This window comes from Rhinoraja longicauda, chromosome 1, assembly GCF_053455715.1.
Source record: "Rhinoraja longicauda isolate Sanriku21f chromosome 1, sRhiLon1.1, whole genome shotgun sequence".
NCBI lineage: Eukaryota > Metazoa > Chordata > Chondrichthyes > Rajiformes > Arhynchobatidae > Rhinoraja > Rhinoraja longicauda.
Window position 1 is genome coordinate 81198590 of NC_135953.1, and position 17908 is coordinate 81216497.

The following is a 17908-nucleotide window of genomic DNA, read 5'->3' on the forward strand; positions in this document are numbered from 1 at the left end:
TATCAGAGTGCTTCTAGTGCGAGCTTGGAGTGTACAATTTCGCTAACTTGTTTTCTGCAACATTGCAACAATGTTTAGATTTCAAAAAGTAGTTCATTTGCTCTGGAGGCTAAGAGAGATGTTTAAAAGCGACGTGAAAGGCACGGTGCAAATGAAAGGTTCTCACACTCGAAGCCTTTACACTCCTGGGACCCTCGTGGACTGCTGTGCGTGTGACGTCACCCGCCGGCGGTGGGGTCCGCGGAGGTGCGCGCGGCGCAGATTGGAATTCGGTGCTGGGAGTGCGCGGCGCAGATTGGAATTCGGCACCGGGCGCGCGAGGCTGGATAGACGGACGGACGGACCGGCAGGTGGAGGGCGTGCTGGCTGGGGAGTGAGTATCATCCGCGGCGGCTGCTCTTCCTACATTGCACAAGGATTTCCCAGGAGTTTTGTTTCTGACCATTTTAGAAGATTTAATGAAGAGAGTGGAGTTGAAAAGCAATCTTGCGGGGTCTCGGATCGAGAGGCAGCTAGGAGGCAGTTAGTTGGAGGGTCTGTTTTGCACCGTTGTTAGTTTGCAGCATAAAAAGTCGAGTGAGTATGAAATGAGAGAAAGAAACACAGATAGATGGTGAGTTCACCCGAGAGCCAGAATCGATGCCGGTGAAGCTCGGTTGTCCGCAAATCAATAATTTGTTGAATGTTGCAGTTTCAGTGTTGCAATTTTATTTTGCATTTACAATTTAACTATAGAAGTGGCGTGTTCAGGTTGGAAATTCTCAAATGCAATGAAGCATTCTAACACTACTGGTAAAATTCACTTTTGAGTGCTGAAATATTGGCTGAAATCCCAGCAGCTAGGTCATTTACGGAGATTAGACGATTCCCGCAGTTAGTACGTGTTGGATAGATTCGACAACCCAGAAGTGGGTCATTTGGCTCAGTCTGCCCAGTTGGCACATATGTTCCAGTTGTGCCACCTCAAATTCATTAACTTCATCATCCGTGACCTTCGAATACCTCCCAGTGTTTATGTAGAATTTCCTTAAATTAATAAAAGCACACCCACACCACTTCGTGGCGGCGAGTTCCATATTCCCATTACTCTGGGTAAAAGGAGGCTCGTTGTTAATCCCTCGTTGTTTGTTTTTTTATCTGTCGTCAAATTCCGGAATAATTTTGAGGCAAACATCAGTGAAGAGAGAAACTGGTACTGTTTCAGATTGACTTTTCATTGGAACCAATCAAACTTGGAAATACCATTTTTAGGTAGCAAAGAATGGGGAGGAATAGTGGGAGGTACTGTGGGAATTTCAGGGATAAAATGAGGCTGATGCAGGACATAGCCCACGATGTCAGTGCAGAATATGGTGTCAAGTTAAACTAATCTCTGTGTTCATGATCAATATACCCCGATTCCCTGCATATCCACGTGACTATCCAAAAGCTTCTAAAAGGAGGTTTGTCAAAGCTTGTTTGTGACCTGCCTCAGCATATGTAAATCGGAAACAAATGAAGATGGATTGGGTTTGGAAGTAATTTTTATTTTTTAAACCCAAATGAAATTGGAAGACAACATTGGAGGGACAAAGCACTGTAGATGCTACAAATCTGAATCTAATCTGAAGATTTCCACATCAAACAGTTAATGTTTCATGCTGGATAATATTTCACCAGAACTTACTAGTTTGCTTACAAACTGGAAAGGCTGGTTATCTGAAACTGTTGAATTCAATGTTAAGACCTGGGGCTAGAATTGACCAGATTCTACGATGAGGTGATTCTTGGAGCTTGCACTGGGAATAATTGGTACAGTTTAAAGGCCTAAAGGCAGAGGCCATTGAGAGTGGGTTGAAGAATTCAAGTTTGAGCATTTGGGGCCACAGTTGAGAACTGAACTGGGGTATTAAGCAAAGCAGTGACCCAATTTATATTTGGTGATGCAGCAATTCATTTGCGACACTTCCAGTTTGGAAAACTGCACTGGCTGCTCATGATATGGTGTCTTCCACATCAGTAAAGAGAGAAACTATAGCAGGGGTTGAAATTTGAATCGATCTGTTGGTTTTGAGATTTCTAGTTCTGTTGTATGATGTTTTTGCCATAAATATTGTTGACAATGTTGTCTATTTTCAGTCTCACCAAATTGGCTTTCCTTTTAATTTGTTGCCCTGACATTTTCATTGTACTTGTGTTTTCAGTTATTAAACTTATTGTTTAATGTTTGCTGTCACCTAGATGTCCCCACATTTTCATTCCCTATTACAGAGTGCAGCATGAAGTTCTTTATACATACTGGAAACACTTGGTATGTCTTCCAAGAGAATATCTGTGTATAGGAAAACATTACATGCATATTAAGGACTATATTCCATTTTATAGTTGCCTGTTCAAGGCAATCAATTTTGGTGACATGGATTTTTTGGTAGGTGATCTGTAAAGAACCTTGTTAGTGAGATTGATCCTTTACCATCTCGTATCTGGATTCCATTTCGCATTTGTTTAATGTTCCTTATTACTTCTGTCATTGATATATTTATTCAATATAGCCATATTGTCTCTTTATGTAGGAAAGAGCTGCAGATGCTGGTTTAAATCGAAGGTAGACACAAAATGCTGGAGTAACTCAGCGGGACAGGCAGCATCTCTGGAGAGGAATGGGTGACGTTTTAGGTTGAAACCCGTTCGACTGATGTCAGGGGAGTGGGCGGGACAGAGATGGAATGTAGTCAGAGACAGTAAGACTGGTGGGAGAACTGGGGAGGGGGATGGGATGGAGAAAAGGAAAGCAAGGGCTATTTGAAGTTGGAGAAGTCGATGTTCATACCGCTGGGGTGTAAGCTACTCAAGCAAAATGAGGTTCTGTTCCTCCAATTTGCACTGGGCCTCACTCTGACAATGGAGGAGGCCCAGGACAGAAAGGTCAGATTGGGAATGAGAGGGGGAGTTAAAGTGCTGAGCATCCGTGAGATCAGGTAGGTTAAGGCAGACTGAGCGAAGGTGTTCAACGAAACGATCGCCGAGCCTGTGCTTGGTCTCGCCAATATATAGAAGTTGACACCTGGAACAGCAGAGACAGTAGATGAGGTTGGAAGAGGTGCAAGTGAACCTCTGCCTCACCTGAAAAGACTGTTGGGGTCCTTGGATGGAGTCGGGGGGGGGGGGGGGAGGTAAAGGGACAGGTGTTGCATATCCTGCAGTTGCAGGGGAAAGTACCTGGAGAGGGGGTGGTTTGGGTGGGAAGCGACGAGTTGTTCAGGGAGTTGCGGAGAGAACGGTCTCAGCGGAAAGTAGAAAGAGGTGGAGATGGGAAGATGTGGCCAGTGGTGGAATCCTGTTGGAGATGGCGAAAATGTTGGAAAATTATTTGCTGTATGCAACGGCTGATGGGGTGGAAGGTGAGGACAAGGGGGACTCTGTCCTTGTTATGAATGGGGGGAGAGGGGGAGCAGGAGCGGAGCTGTGGGATACCTAGTGAGAGCCTCATCTATAATGGAAGGGGGGGAACCCCTGTTTCCTAAAGAATGAGGGCATCTCCGATGACTTGGTATGGAAAACCTCATCCTGGCAGCTGATGCGACGTAGACGGAGGAATTGGGAGTAGGGGATAGTCTACAGGAAGCAGGGTAGGAAGAAGTGTTGTAATAGATAGCTACGGGAAAACGAAAGTCATTGAAGAATAAAGTGTCTCTTTATTGTACCTTGCAATATTTTTCACTTCCAGCCTTGATTTTTTTTCCTGGTCATATCTTTGCAATCTAAATGCTGTTCATTGCAATGTATTCTTAAATTAATTCCTCTGCCAATCAAGGTTGGTTCCCTGATTGCAATTAGAAGTAGATCAATTTTATGCACATAATTCATTGGTTATGTACATCTGACTTATGGGCACCCTTAGTTATGAGCGAGCTTCTATAATACTAACATCAAAAGTCCGATGTACATGAATGCAAAGAGTACTACAAATGGCAGACCTAGTTTCCTCTATCTCTTCACTTTTTTAGTAATTGTTCTTCAGTCTTGTGTGCTTTTGATGCCAAAGGCTGTGGCGGTATGGTTATCATGTCAAGTGAATTAAAAAAAATAATCCAAGTTGTGGGGGTGAAAAAAAACCCCCAACGGGGACTGTCGCATATGAAAATTTCCATCACCCACTAATTTTCTGGAGAAACTGTTCATTTACTAGGAGAAGTTGTATTTTGTTTTATTTGCTCCTTCATAGACTGCTTATTGATTAAATTGGCTTTTTGCTGCATAAAAAGGTTATCGGCACCACCTCCAACTCGTCCACTGACGCAGTAACAGCAATGGACTGTTGTAGCTGGTCTTTTACACATTAGCGCTACAACTCCATTCTTGCTCCTTTGTGTGGTACTGTTTTTTGGCTTTGCTTAAATTAAGGCATGTTCTATTTCTTTTGAATCCTATTACATCTGAAAATGAAGATGCCATTTAATTTCTAGTATTCTCTGATTGTGCTGTTCAAACCAGTTACATGAAGTTTTCTTTAAAATAGTACACTTATTTTTTAGCAAAGGCTTCCCTTGTTTTGTTGGAAGTTCACTGGCAGAGTTGGAGGTGCGATGTGCTGTCAACTGACGTTCTCATTTTCAAACTGCAATGGATAGACATGGAGGTTGAGAACAAGCTGAAACTTATGCTGAAGCCAACCTATGGATCTGGCTAATAAAGATGTTTAGTTTGGGCAATCTCATCAGTCAATGAATTTCCCTCCTGGAAATAAATAAAGTTCTATCATATCGCATCATTCAATGATTTATTATCTATAAATGCATGCACTTCGGTATATTTTTCATGACTGTTTCTTTTGTGATGTTTTTTCAAATGATAATCTGACAGATTAGCAATGGTGTTAGTGTGGGCCTGTTGCAGTGACAAAATGCTCACTAATAGTTCTCTGTAAGAGATTACTTCAATTCAGAGTTGTGGGATGGACAACAAACTTTCGAGGATGAGAAACTAGTTATGTGAGGTGAATGGCTGAGATGGCGTGCTTTAGAACCTGGTGCTGAGATTGTTGCTGTTATTAAATGAAAATCTGGATTCTGAAACACCAAGATGTCAGATTTGTGGATAATACAGCTGGGCTGGGTAGTGGAATTGGAGAAGGCACCATTCGGATTACAAAATGAGTTGACAATACCTGTGTAAGTATGTGGAATAAAGCTATTTGTAATTTAATCCAGTGACATGCTACGCATAAAGGAAAATGAATAATGCAGCATAGTATAGTTGAGACTGAAAGAGAGGAGAGACTTTCAATGTTTTGGTGTCTTCCTAATCGGCAAAGCGAAATGTAATTTTTGAATGGATAAACCAGAACAGTATAGTCTAAGTTATAACTGCAGAGTTCCTGGGTTGCCAGAAAATGGAATGAGTCATGGGAGAGTTGCCACACTGATTTGATGTTTTTTTTCTTTCATTAAGAAGAAGGAGAAACATTGTAAATTTGGTGATTGTAAAGGATTATGCATGCTAAATTGCAATCTATTTTCAATTAAAAATAAAGTTAAACTGCATGAGTAGAATCAGAGAGTGTGATCAAGCTGGAAATGGGTAACTTGTACAACTGGAAAATTAGTTGCCTTCATGGTTAAACTCCCTCTACATTGTGGGTATCACAGAGATATGGCTGCAGGAGGATGGGGACTGGGAACTGAATATTCAGGGTTATACGTCCTATAGAAAGGACAGACGGGTGGGCAGAGGAGGTGGGGTAGCTCTGGTGAGGGATGAAATTCAGTCGATGACGATGTAGAGTCACTGTGGATGAAATTGTAAAGGTAAGAAGACACTAATGGGGGTTATCTACAGGCCCCTAAACAGTAGCCAGGATATAGGGTTGTAAGTTGCAGCAGGAGTTAAAATTGGCCTGTAATAAAGGTAATGCCACTGTAGTTAGGGGAGATTTCAATAGGCAGATAGTCCGGGAAAATCAGGTTGGTTCTGGACCCCAAGAAAGGGAGTTTGTAGAGTACCTCCGAGATGGATTCTTAGAGCAGCTTGTACTGGAGCCTACCAGAAAGAAGGCAATTCTGGATTTAGTGTTGTCCAATGAACCAGATTCAACAGGGGAGCGCGCAAGGTAAAGGAGCCGCTAGGAGGTAGTGACCATAATATGATTAGTTTTAATCTGCAATTTGAGAGGGAGAAGGTTAAATCAGAAGTATTAGTGTTGCAGTTGAACAAAGGGGACTATGAAGGCATGAGAGAGGAGCTGGCCAAGGTAAACTGGAAAAGGATCCTAGAAGGAATGATGGTGGAACAGCAATGGCAGGAATTTCTGGGCATAATCCAGAAGATGCAGGATCATTTCATTCCAAAGAGGAAGAAAGATTCTAAGGGGAGCAAGAGGCAACCGTGGCTGACAAGGGAAGTTAGGGATGGAATAAAACTAAAAGAAAAGATGTATAACACAGCAAAGAGTAGCGGGAAGCCAGTGGATTGGGGGGCTTTCAAAGGACAACAGAAGGTAACAAAAAGGGCTATACGAGGTGAAAGATGAAGTATGAGGGTAAGCTGGCCATGAATATAAAGAAGGATAGTAAAAGCTTCTTTAGGTTTGTTAAGAGAAAAAGATTAGTAAAGCCAAATGTGGGTCCCTTGAAGGCAGAAACAGCTGCAATTATTGTGGGTAATAAGGAAATGGCAGAAGAGTTGAACAGGTACTTTGGTGTGTCTTCCTTAGTGAAGACAGAACCGATCTCCCAGATGTACTAGACGACGGAGGATTTAGGGAGACGGAGGAACTGAAAGAAATTTGCATTAGGCGAGAAATAGTATTGGGTAGACTGATGGGACTGAAGGCTGATAAATCCCCAGGGCCTGATGATCTACATCCCAGGGTACTCAAGGAGGTGGCTCTAGAAATCGTGAACGCATTGGTGATCATTTTCCAATGTTCTATAGATTCAGGATCAGTTCCTGTGGATTGGAGGGTAGCTAATGTTATCCCACCTTTCAAGAAAGGAGGTGGTGGGGAAGATGCTGGAGTCAATTATTAACGAGGTAATAACGGTGCATTTAGTGGTAAAAGGATTGGTTCAAGTCAGCATGAATTTATGAAGGGGAAATCCTCCTTGACTAATCTTCTGGAATTTTTTGAGGATGTACCAAATAAAACGGATGAGGGAGAGCCAGTGGATGTGGTGTGTCTGGAGTTTCAGAAAGCCTTTAAGGTTCCACACAGGAGATTAGTGGGCAAAATTAAAGCACATGGTTTTGGGGGTAGGGTGTTAGCATGGATAGAAAATTGGTTGGCAGACAGGAAGCAAAGAGTAGGAATAAACGGGTACTTTTCAGAATGGCAGACAGTGGCGAGTGAAGTAATGCAAGGTTTGGTGCTAGGGCCGATTGATAAAATACATCTCTTGATGCTCCTGAACACATCATCAGTGACGTAACCTGGGGTCATTGGGTGTTTCGGGTCTTTCAACATCAGCATATATTAATGATTTGGATGATGGAATTAGAAGTAACACTAGCAAGTTTGCAGATGACACAAAGCTGAGTGGCAGTGTGAACTGCGAAGAGGATGTTAGGAGATTGCAGGGTGACTTGGACAGGTTGAGTGAGTGGGTAGATGCATGGCAGATGAAGTTTAATGTAGATAAATGTGAGGTTATCCACTTTGCCGGCAAAAACAAGGAGGCGATTATTATCTCAATGGTGTCAGATTAGGTAAAGGGAAGTGCAACGAGACCTGGGTGTCCTTGTACACCAGTCACTGAAAGTAAGCGTGCAGGTACAACAGGCAGTGAAGAAAGCTAATGGCATGTTGGCCTTCATAACGAGAGGATTTGAGATCCTTCTGCTGTTGTTTAGGGCCCTGGTGAGACCACATCTGGAGTATTGTGTGCAGTTTTGGTCTCCTAATTTGAGGAAGGACATCCTTGCTATTGAGCCAGCGCTGCGTAGGTTCACGAGGTTAATCCCAGGGATGGCGGGACTGTCATATGAGGAAAGTTTGGAAAGACTGGGCTTGTATTCACTGGAGTTTAGAAGGATGAGAGGGGATCTTATAGAGACGTATAAAATTATAAAAGGACTGGACAAGCTAGATGCAGGAAAAATGTTTCCAATATTGGGAGAGTCCAGAACCGGGAGCCACAGTCTAAGAATAAAGGGGAGGCCATTTAAAACTGAGGTGAGAAGCTTTTTCACCCAGAGAGTTGTGGAATTATCTGCCACAGGGGACAGTGGAAGCCAATTCACTGGATGAATTCAAAAGAGAGTTAGATAGAGCTCTAGGGGCTAGTGGAATCAAGGGATATGGGGAGACGGTAGGCACAGGTTATTGATTGTGGATGATCAGCCATGATCACAATGAATGACGGTGCTGGCTCAAAGGGCTAAATGGACTTCTCTTGCTCCTATTTTCTATGTTTCTATTTCATTAAGTAATGATTCGATTCTGCTGTAGCGTTTTGGATAGAAGTTTGGCGATTTCTGGATTGTTGGAACAACTGACCACAACTGTTATTTTGTAAAAATAATAAAATAATGAATGTCAACAGAAAGTTGACCTCTATGTTTTGCTTATCATTCTTGGATGTTGCGTTGTGAAGAGCACCTGTAGCTGAGATTTATGAATGAAAAGTGGCTTCTTTCCCAGTTGTGTATTCTGCATTGATTTTTGAGTTGTATGAAAAATGAGTAGTTGTAACGATCATCAAGAAACAAGTTTAAAATATCAAGTAAAGCTCTACTCCATGAAATGCGTAATGTGTCATATTTGCTAATGTTTCACGTTTGTGTGATGGCCTGGAGCTGTTCCCAAACCAAGCTGTGATGCATCTGTTAAAAATAAATCCCGATTAAAATAAAATGTAGCCGATCCAATCTTGATTATCTGTGCTTTTGTAAACCATCCACTTATTAAATACTTCAAATCAGAATAATGTTCCAATAACCCCTCTATCTTTGACTTTCATTTTATGCTTTAAAAATGAGCACGTATTTCTGCTTTGTATGTGATTGAAGAGTTTTGAGGTGAAAAAGAGGTGGGCTTTTCAATTAATTTATCTTGTGAAATTTGCACGAGATGCCTGTTTTTGGTTCGGTCGCACAAAACATTGCTTGGAGAGAGATGCTTCAGTTTGGATTGGAACAATGTAAAGAGTGGGTTTACTTGTTGGCTTTAGTTCCAGAGTATCAACTATCTGAAACACTAAGCACTAAAGTCTGGCAGCAAAAATATTGTGTGCAAAATAGAGAAAATTGTACCTGTGAACTATGAATGTTCACATGTTGCATGCATCATGAATTAATTGATGATAAAGCTCCATTTTGTTGAATTTGAATGTGTTGGGGGCAAAGATGTTTATTTAAATTGCCCGCATGAACATTAGATCACTGGTATTCTTGCTAATGAATTGGATGGCTGTAAGTTTAAGTCAATTTCAAAGATCGAACACACAATCTTGGCTCACACTGCACTACTAAAGGAGTTTTTGGATGTGATGTAAACTAAAGCCTTTCCTGGATGCAAGCCATCCTTCAGCATATTTCAAAGGGCAGGGATGTTCTCTATATGTGCTGGCCAACACTCAACAGCAGATAAACAGACTCTTTACTTTTGGATTTCACTGACTAAACTATTTGGTGCATTTCCTTCATTGTCTTTTATTGAGAAGGTTTGGTCAACCTGAGAATGTGAAATAGCCTTTATCGTCTTCCTCCTTGGATTCTTAGAATGAGGGGAAAATAAGTTGTAAATGTAACTGCTAGGGGAGCAATATTAAAATGTGGACTTGCTGAGAAAGATTGAATGATTTTAAGAATCTTTTTTAAAAAGATTGATTTGGGAAGTAAAATATTGAAGTTCCTTGTTGGGGATGGTCAGATAACAAGATTTTGTGAAACTGGACTTGAATTGTAGGTGTGCTTGGTTTAAGTTTTAATTTTGCACCTGAACAGATCTCAAAGTTGTAATGCCATGTTGATCTTTATTTTTCCACCCCTTGTGGAGCATGCGCACCATTTACCAAGGGGATGAAAAGAGCAATTGGAAAAATGGCAGGTGTAAGGATCATGAACCGTGAAGAAAAACTGGGATTTGTGCATTGTTGAGGGTGATTTTTATTAAAGTGTTCAGTAAACAGAATTGGGTGAATCCTGAAGCTTAGTTTGGTCTTTCAAACCCTGAGATATGGTATGGGTTTATGGAAGCTAGTAAAAGGGTACACTTTCAAATGGATGTTACAGAATCATTACTTGGTGAGATGAAATAGACCAGTGTACGTAGGGTTTTGCATTTAATATTTTTGCAAAACAGCTTGTCATTTGCAATGTGTGTCTGACACTGCTAGGGGAGGTGATAGAAGCAGATGAGACCACTCACGAATGAAGCTTATAAAATGTGATCGTCACTGCTTGGTCTATCAATTCCTGCTGTTGAGGGAGTGCAGTGTAGTTTCACCAGGTTAATTCCCGGGATGGCGGGGCTGACATATGAGGAAAGAATGGGTCGACTTGTATTCACTGGAATCTAGAAGGATGAGAGGGGATCTTATAGAAACATATAAAATTCTTAGAGGATTGGACGGGGTTGATGCAGGAAAAATGTTCCTGATGTTGGGGAAGTCCAGAACCAGGGGTCACAGTTTAAGAATAAGGGGTAGGCCGTTTAGGACTGAGATGAGGCAAAACCTTTTTTACCCAGAGAGTTGTGAATCTGTGGAATTCTCTGCCACAGAGGGCAGTGGTGGCCAATTCACTGGAGGTTTTCAAGAAAGAGTTAGATTTAGCTCTTGGGGCTAACAGAATCAAGGGACATGGAGAAAAAGCAGGAACGGAGTACTGATTTTGGATGATCAGCCATGATCATATTGAATGGTGGTGCTGGCTCAAAGGGCTGAAAGGCCTACTCCTGCACCTATTTTCTATGGTCCATCACAGATAGAAGGTATCTACAAGTGAGCTGCCCCAAAGGCTGGTAGGATTAACTTAAATGTACGGTGGACCAAAAGGCTTATTCCTGTATTGTTTGATGTTCTATAGCCTTATCCTGGCATGTAAGAGCGGCAGTTTAATTTGAGGTCTGTGCATAAATTGGGATGAGTTTGACATCGCTTTTGGCTCTAGAAGAGCAATGTGTGTTGGGTGCAATTATGATAATTTATGATTTACTATCTAAATTTTAGCCCTGCTTCAAGGTATTATCATTGCTTTTTCAATACTCATCGAACAGAAATCGAGAATTTGGTTTCCCCGCTGTTAGCTTTGTGGGTAAGTCTTGCACTGCACACCATTATAACTTGATCTGACTTTCATGTGGTACTGCATATAATATGACCATTATACTTTGCAAATACATGCTCAAAATGGTGGTGTTGTATTGGCTTTGTGTGAGGAGGCCTTTGACTGCTTGCAATTGCAAGGTTGTGTGGGGTAGCTTTTTGATTTTACCCCATGGGGTAGCTTTTTGATTTTAATTTTAAAGTTGTTTTAATTTTAAACTCTTATTCATTTTAAAACTTAAAAAATAAAATGCTGCCTTTATGCAGGCTTGAACAATAGCTTGAAGACTTTTTGTGCAAGTTTTGAAAGAACCTATTGGGAATGCATCTGATGTGTATTTTTTTATGGCCATCCAAGTGGCATCATTGACAGTGCAGCAAAATAGTAGAGCCAAGTGCCTGATGCAGTTTTCCTTTTACAATCTACAGGAAGTTGATGATGCATATAGGTACTTGTATTTGTTCATTAAAAATGCACACGTTTTAGATTTTGCCGGAAAGTTAGTTGGCCACGAGCATCTGTTTTTAATCGTACTGACATTAAAAGCACTTAATGCTAGTGTTGGGATGGGAGCAAAAAAACTAGCTCCGGTTTCTGAGCAAGCTCTCCCAGTGTTTAATTGTCATTTGTACTCTTAATGGAACTATAAAGTTCTTGCTTCAGCTTTACAGGTCCATTAGCACAATAATAAATACATAAATGCACAATAATCAATGATCTCTGCACCACTTCTTAATGCAAGTGGTGAGATGAGAACAAGATATGAGGATCTGATTTAATTTTGATCTGCTTTTTATTTAAAGGCAGTACTTCCTGTCGAGCCCTTTGGGGATTTCGGTACCCGAAATGGACTGGGCAATGTGTACCATACTACAGCTGCCTTTGCTCCTGAGTGTTTGTTACCAAAACAACTTGTGATTCAATCATGATCACCAAATGGCAGAGATGGAGAAACTGCATGAAAGGGGTGGCATTCTTGCAATAGACAGAGTGGGAGGATGTGTCATCAAGGTAACTGTCGGAGCTGGTGGGTTTGTTGTCAATCCTTGAAAATGGATCATTTGGCTGTTCTGTGAAAGGGAGACTGAGATCAAGGATAGAGATTGAGGTGTCAGATTGTCCAAGTGAATTTGAAGGCAAGTTGGATGTTGGTGGTGAAGTTGGAAGACATTGAATCATCATCATGAGATGACTGGACTTATTGCCACAGTAGGAAGGTGTTTGCTTGCACAAATTCAATTTCTCCAACACTGCTAAATTTGTCGGCCCTCTGTTGATCTGCTAACATTTTGGAAGGCTTGCATGTTTTTAAAATTTTTATATTGCACCTTGCTGTCTGGCTTCTGCCAAATGGTTCTCCCCTCATTAATCACCCCATTTCATATTCCATAACTGAATAGTGTGAATAGGAATATGAAGTGAGGCGAAGTCATGCCATTTGTGCTTGTACTGCAGCAATCTCGAAGCTGACATTACATTTTTCAAAGGTTTTACCCTGTGAACACTGCCTTTTTATCCCAATATATTTTCCATCTTAACTCTGCAGCATTCTCCTTCAGTGCAGCAACAAGATACTTTGTTTAACATTCTAGGTCACTTCTGCTTTCTGTCCTTCTGAAAATGTTACAAGCAGGAACATTAAGTTCACAGACTTGTCTGACCTTGAGCCAATTTTTTAATGTAGGTGGTGTAGCACTCCACTCCGCATTAATTAATCAATTAATTTCTGATTTGGAATGTTTTAATTGCCATATCTAATCCTGATTCCTAAGCGTTTGTTTGTTGGAATCTTACTTTTAATACCACCCTCTGCTCTGGTTTCCTTTTTCAGCTTCTTCCAACCCTTTGTTTGGCTTTGCTTTCTGCATATTTGTCCATTCTCTCCCAGCTTCATATCCTCTGCACTTAGTTTACACTCCTGTCCCATGGGAGTTTCTTTCCAGTGAAGATATTAGCTCAGGTCATGCACAGATGAAGCTCAAAGTGATTGTAATATGATCAGAATTGAAATCTTTAATTTAAGAATGGTCCCGACCTGAAATGTCACTTACCTATTCCCTCCACAGATGCTGCCTGACCTACTGAGTTCCTCCAACATTTTGTTTTGCTCAAGATCAGAGCAGTATCATGTGTTTCCTTTAACTTCACACTATTTTGCCAGATTATTTTCCAGTTGTTATCAAAATGGGAGATGGTTTTGTGAATATTTTCTATGCATCGAAAACATACCAATGACAACACAAACATACAGTTAACAATTAAGAATAAAGCATAAACACATCAAAACAATAAGGATACACCATTAAACATGTGGGTGAAAATAAACCAGAGCAAAAAAGAGACTACAGACTTTGGTTATTGAGTAGAACTATCACTTGTGGAAAAAAAGCTGTTTTTATGTCTGGTTGTGGCTGCTTTGACAGTCCGGAGTCGCCTTCCAGAGGGAAGTACTTCGAAGAGTTTGTGGCCAGGGTGAGAGGGATCAGAGATGATCTTGCCCGCTCACTTCCTGGCCCTTGCAGTGTACAGTTCGTCAATGGGGGGAAGGTTGCAGCCAACAACCTTCTCAGCTTTTCGAAAGATCCGTTGCAGCCTCCGGACGTCGTGCTTGGTGGCTGAGCCAAACCAGACCATGATGGGGAAGGTGAGGATGGACTCAATGATAGCAGTATAGAATTGGACGATCATTGCCTGTGGCAGATTGTGTTTCTTCAGTTGCCTCAGGAAGTACATCCTCTATCATATCATCATATATATATACAGCCGGAAACAGGCCTTTTCGGCCCTCCAAGTCCGTGCCGCCCAGTGATCCCTGTACATTAACACTATCCTACACCCACTAGGGACAATTTTTACATTTACCCAGCCAATTAACATACATACCTGTACGTCTTTGGAGTGTGGGAGGAAACCGAAGATCTCGGAGAAAACCCACGCAGGTCACGGGGAGAACGTACAAACTCCTTACAGTGCAGCACCCGTAGTCAGGATCGAACCTGAGTCTCCGGCGCTGCATTCGCTGTAAAGCAGCAACTCTACCGCTGCGCCACCGTGCCGGTAGAGCTCGGTTGGGCCTTTTTGAATGTGGAGTCGATGGTGGCCCCCCATTTAAGGTCCCCGGAGATGATGGTTCCAAGGAACTTGAATGACTCCACAGATGTGACTATGGTGTTGTTGATGGTGAGTGGGGGAGGGGAGGGGGATCTCTTTGAAAGTCTACAATTAGTTCCACTGTCTTGAGAGCATTGAGCTCCAGGTTGTTGCGATGGCATCAGGACGCTGTGTCACTTTGGCCAGTCTTTGCAAACTCCAGCCAGTCTCTGAGTAGGTGTGAATTGCTGCTTGGGGAGGAGTGGGTGGGGACGGATCCAGTCTTTGCAAACTGAAGTCAGTCTTTGGGTACGTGTGAAGTGGTGATTGGGGTTGGGGGGGAGGAGGTCCCAGGGTTATGTTTCTGTTTCTCGAACCTGCAGTAGAACTCGTTCAGGTCGTTGGTCAGCTGATGATTGTCCAAGGAGCGTGGGGTTTTCCTCTTGTATCTGGTGATTTCTTGCAAGCCCTTCCAAACTGAAGAGGAGTCATTAGCTGAGAACTCACTCCAGAGAGAGAGAGAGAGGGAATGCCAGGACTACCTGAAGTGAGAGAAATCGAATTCATACCATTGAGCTGTAAGCTGCTCAAGCGAAATATGAGATACTGTTCCTCCAATTTGCATGGCATATCTTTCATTTGTTGTTCTTTATCTCTGGCAAAACTGCTGAATTGCTTGTATTTGATTTGAATGGTTGACCTCTACTTGGTTGCACAGCTTCTAATCTGGGATTTTTGTGTATCTCAAAGAATGTTGACAGTTTTTTTATCGTTATATGTATTGAGTGGAAGAAGCTTTTTTTATAGCCTGACATTATGAATAAGCAATTGCATGTTGCAAATTTCTTGCCAGTCTTAGCGTCCTCCAACCTAACTTTGATTGCGCACCTTTCCCGGTACTCCCAAAAATGCTTCCGATTCCTCTGAGCTCAAATCTTAGCACCATTTTTTTCACTCCACTTTGTATTAAGTATAAAGTAATTATTGGATAATTCTAAACTTGCAACAGGATGCCAGAGTCTGATAATGTTTCAGCTTTCTTCACTTGTGAAGGATTATAACAACATCTGTAGGAAAAAAAAAACTGCAGATGCTGGTTGAAATCGAAGGTAGACACAAGATGCTGGAGTAACTCAGCGGGTCAGGCAGCATTTCAGGAGAGAAGGAATGAGGTAAACGTTTCGGGTCAGTAGATGGGTCTCGACCTGAAACATCACCCATTCCTTCTCTCCTGAGATGCTGCATGACCCGCTGAATTACTCCAACATTTTGTGTCTACCAACAACATCTGTGATATGTTAAAATAAGTTGAAGGCCATTTGAGCAAAAGCTCATTAAAATGAAAATCATCAGGATGCATCATACGTCTGGTGTTTGAGGTACCCTTCTGACTTCATTGATTTAAAATTGTTCCTGAGAATCTAGATGCTGTAGTTCATGGAAAGAATATCAGTATTTGATCTGGAAATAGGTGAAATTGTAGAGGAAGAGATTGCAGACAACACTGGTGCTTGCTATTGACTTTAAAAAACCTTTGCAGTAAGGATTTCACTATTTATATATTTTTTTGTTGAGCATCCTTTCTAATGGAAAGTAAACAACATCAAGCAAATTGAGCACCTAGCCATAGTGAATTCTCAGATAGATCAAATAAATGCTCTTGAGTTTCTCCTTGGAACTTAAAACTGAGGTTTAGAATTGGCTAAGAGGTACAGTGTTGATTTTCCTTTTGTAAAACATGTTTTCTTTGCATTTGAGCAATTGTACATCTGAATTTCTGTATCGTCGAAATAAAACCAATTATTTTGAGGTGCAATCAATGCAGTTTTTGGAGCAGTAACACTACCAACCCTCCTACTATTCTAACAATCGTTGTTCACAGATCAATAGTTTTGCAGTTGCACAATACAGATAACACTGCAATTGAATTGTTACTTGCAAATCCATCTGTCATCTCCAACGGGATCCCACTACTGGCCACATCTTCCCATCTCCTCCCCTTTCTGCAGAGACTGTTCCCTCCTTAACTCCTTGGTCCACTCGTCCCTTCCCACCCAAACCACCTCCTCCCCAGGTACTTTCCCCTGCAACTGCAGGAAATGCTACACCTGTTTCTTTACCTCCCCCCTCGACTCCATCCAAGGACCCAAACTGTCCTTCCAGATGAGGCACCTCCTCCAACCTCATCTATTGTGTCCGCTGTTCCAGATGTCAACTTCTCTACAACGATGAGACCAAATGCAGGCTCGGCTATCGTTTTTCTCAACACCTTCGCTCAGTCCGCCTTAACCAACCTGATCTCCCGGTGGCTCAGCACTTCAACTCCCACTCCCAGTCTGACCTTTCTGTCATGGACCTCCTCCATTGTCATAGTGAGGCCCACCGGAAATTGGAGGAACAGTACCTCATATTTTGCTTGGGCAGCTTACACCCCAGCGGTATGAACATTGACTTCTTTAACTTTAGATAGCTCCTCTGTCCCTCTCTTTCCCCTCCCTCTTCCCAGTTCTCCCACTGTCTTCCTGTCTCCAACTACATTCTTTGTCCTGCCCCCCTGACATCAGTCTGAAGAAGGGTCTCGACCCGAAACGTCACCCATTCCTTCTGTCCTGAGATGCTGCCTGACCTGCCGAGTTACTCCAACTTTTTGTGATACCTTCGACTGATACCTCTTATGAAAATTTGTGTATTCGTACTTAGTACAAATAGCGTTGCTGAAGATGGATACTGACAATCATTTTGCTTTTGGCTCATTGTCAATGACAGTTGTTTATAATGTCTTCACTTTTGTTCCTTTATGCGTGATGTTACTATTTTGGCATCATTAGTCGAGGTCATTGCATAGAAATTTTGCTGGAATTGTACATTGCATTTAAGTAATTTGCCTTTTCAATTAATGTGAAGCATTGGTGATTTCATCATCCAGGTTGCATTGTCCTTTGAGATTAATCCCATTTTATCGGTATTCTGAAAAACTAAGTTGAGCTTGTCTTTATTTATGAAAATCTTTGTTTCCCTTTATGATTTCTCTGTTGGGTCATCTGTATATATTGCTCAGACGATGGGAAGGCAGAAGTTATGATCTAACCTGCTGAGTTACTCCAGCTTTTTGTCTTATCCCACTGCTTTCAGAGCTCAGTTTCAGGGTTTTATCCTGTTTTGTTAGGGTTTAAGATGTTAAGGCTGAATCATGACTAAAATGAAAATGTATTGAACCCATTCCATCATACTGCAATTCATTGGTGTTCCAATATTGCTGATATGTTTAACTCATTCTGTAATCCCGTTGTTACATGGGAATGTTAATTCACAAAATGCTGGAGTAACTCAGCAGGTCAGGCAGCATCTCAGGAGAGAAGGAATGGGTGACGTTTCGGGTCGAGACCCTTCTTCAGACCGATGTCAGGGGGGCGGGACAAAGAAAGGATATAGGTGGAGACAGGATGTTAGAGGGAGAACTGGGGAGGAAGAAGGGGGGGGGGGGGGAGAGAGGGACAGAGGAACTATCTAAAGTTGGAGGTCAATGTTCATAACCCTGGGCTGTAAGCTGCCCAAGCGAAATATGAGGTGCTGT

At 41.9% G+C, this 17908-nt stretch overlaps 1 protein-coding gene across 9 annotated transcripts in view; it reads left to right on the forward strand.

Moving 5' to 3' along the window:
- Positions 1–257: 257 nt before the first annotated feature.
- The window catches only part of prom1a (prominin 1a), a 154028-nt gene continuing 136377 nt past the window's right edge, over positions 258–17908 (forward strand). For 7 of the 9 annotated variants that reach the window (XM_078401136.1, XM_078401157.1, XM_078401175.1 and 4 more), the window contains exon 1: positions 259–373. The gene's annotated coding sequence lies outside the window, so the exon portion shown is untranslated. Of the gene's footprint in view, positions 374–526; positions 614–17908 lie in introns of those variants that run through there. The other 2 variants (XM_078401098.1, XM_078401109.1) reach the window with 2 other exon arrangements.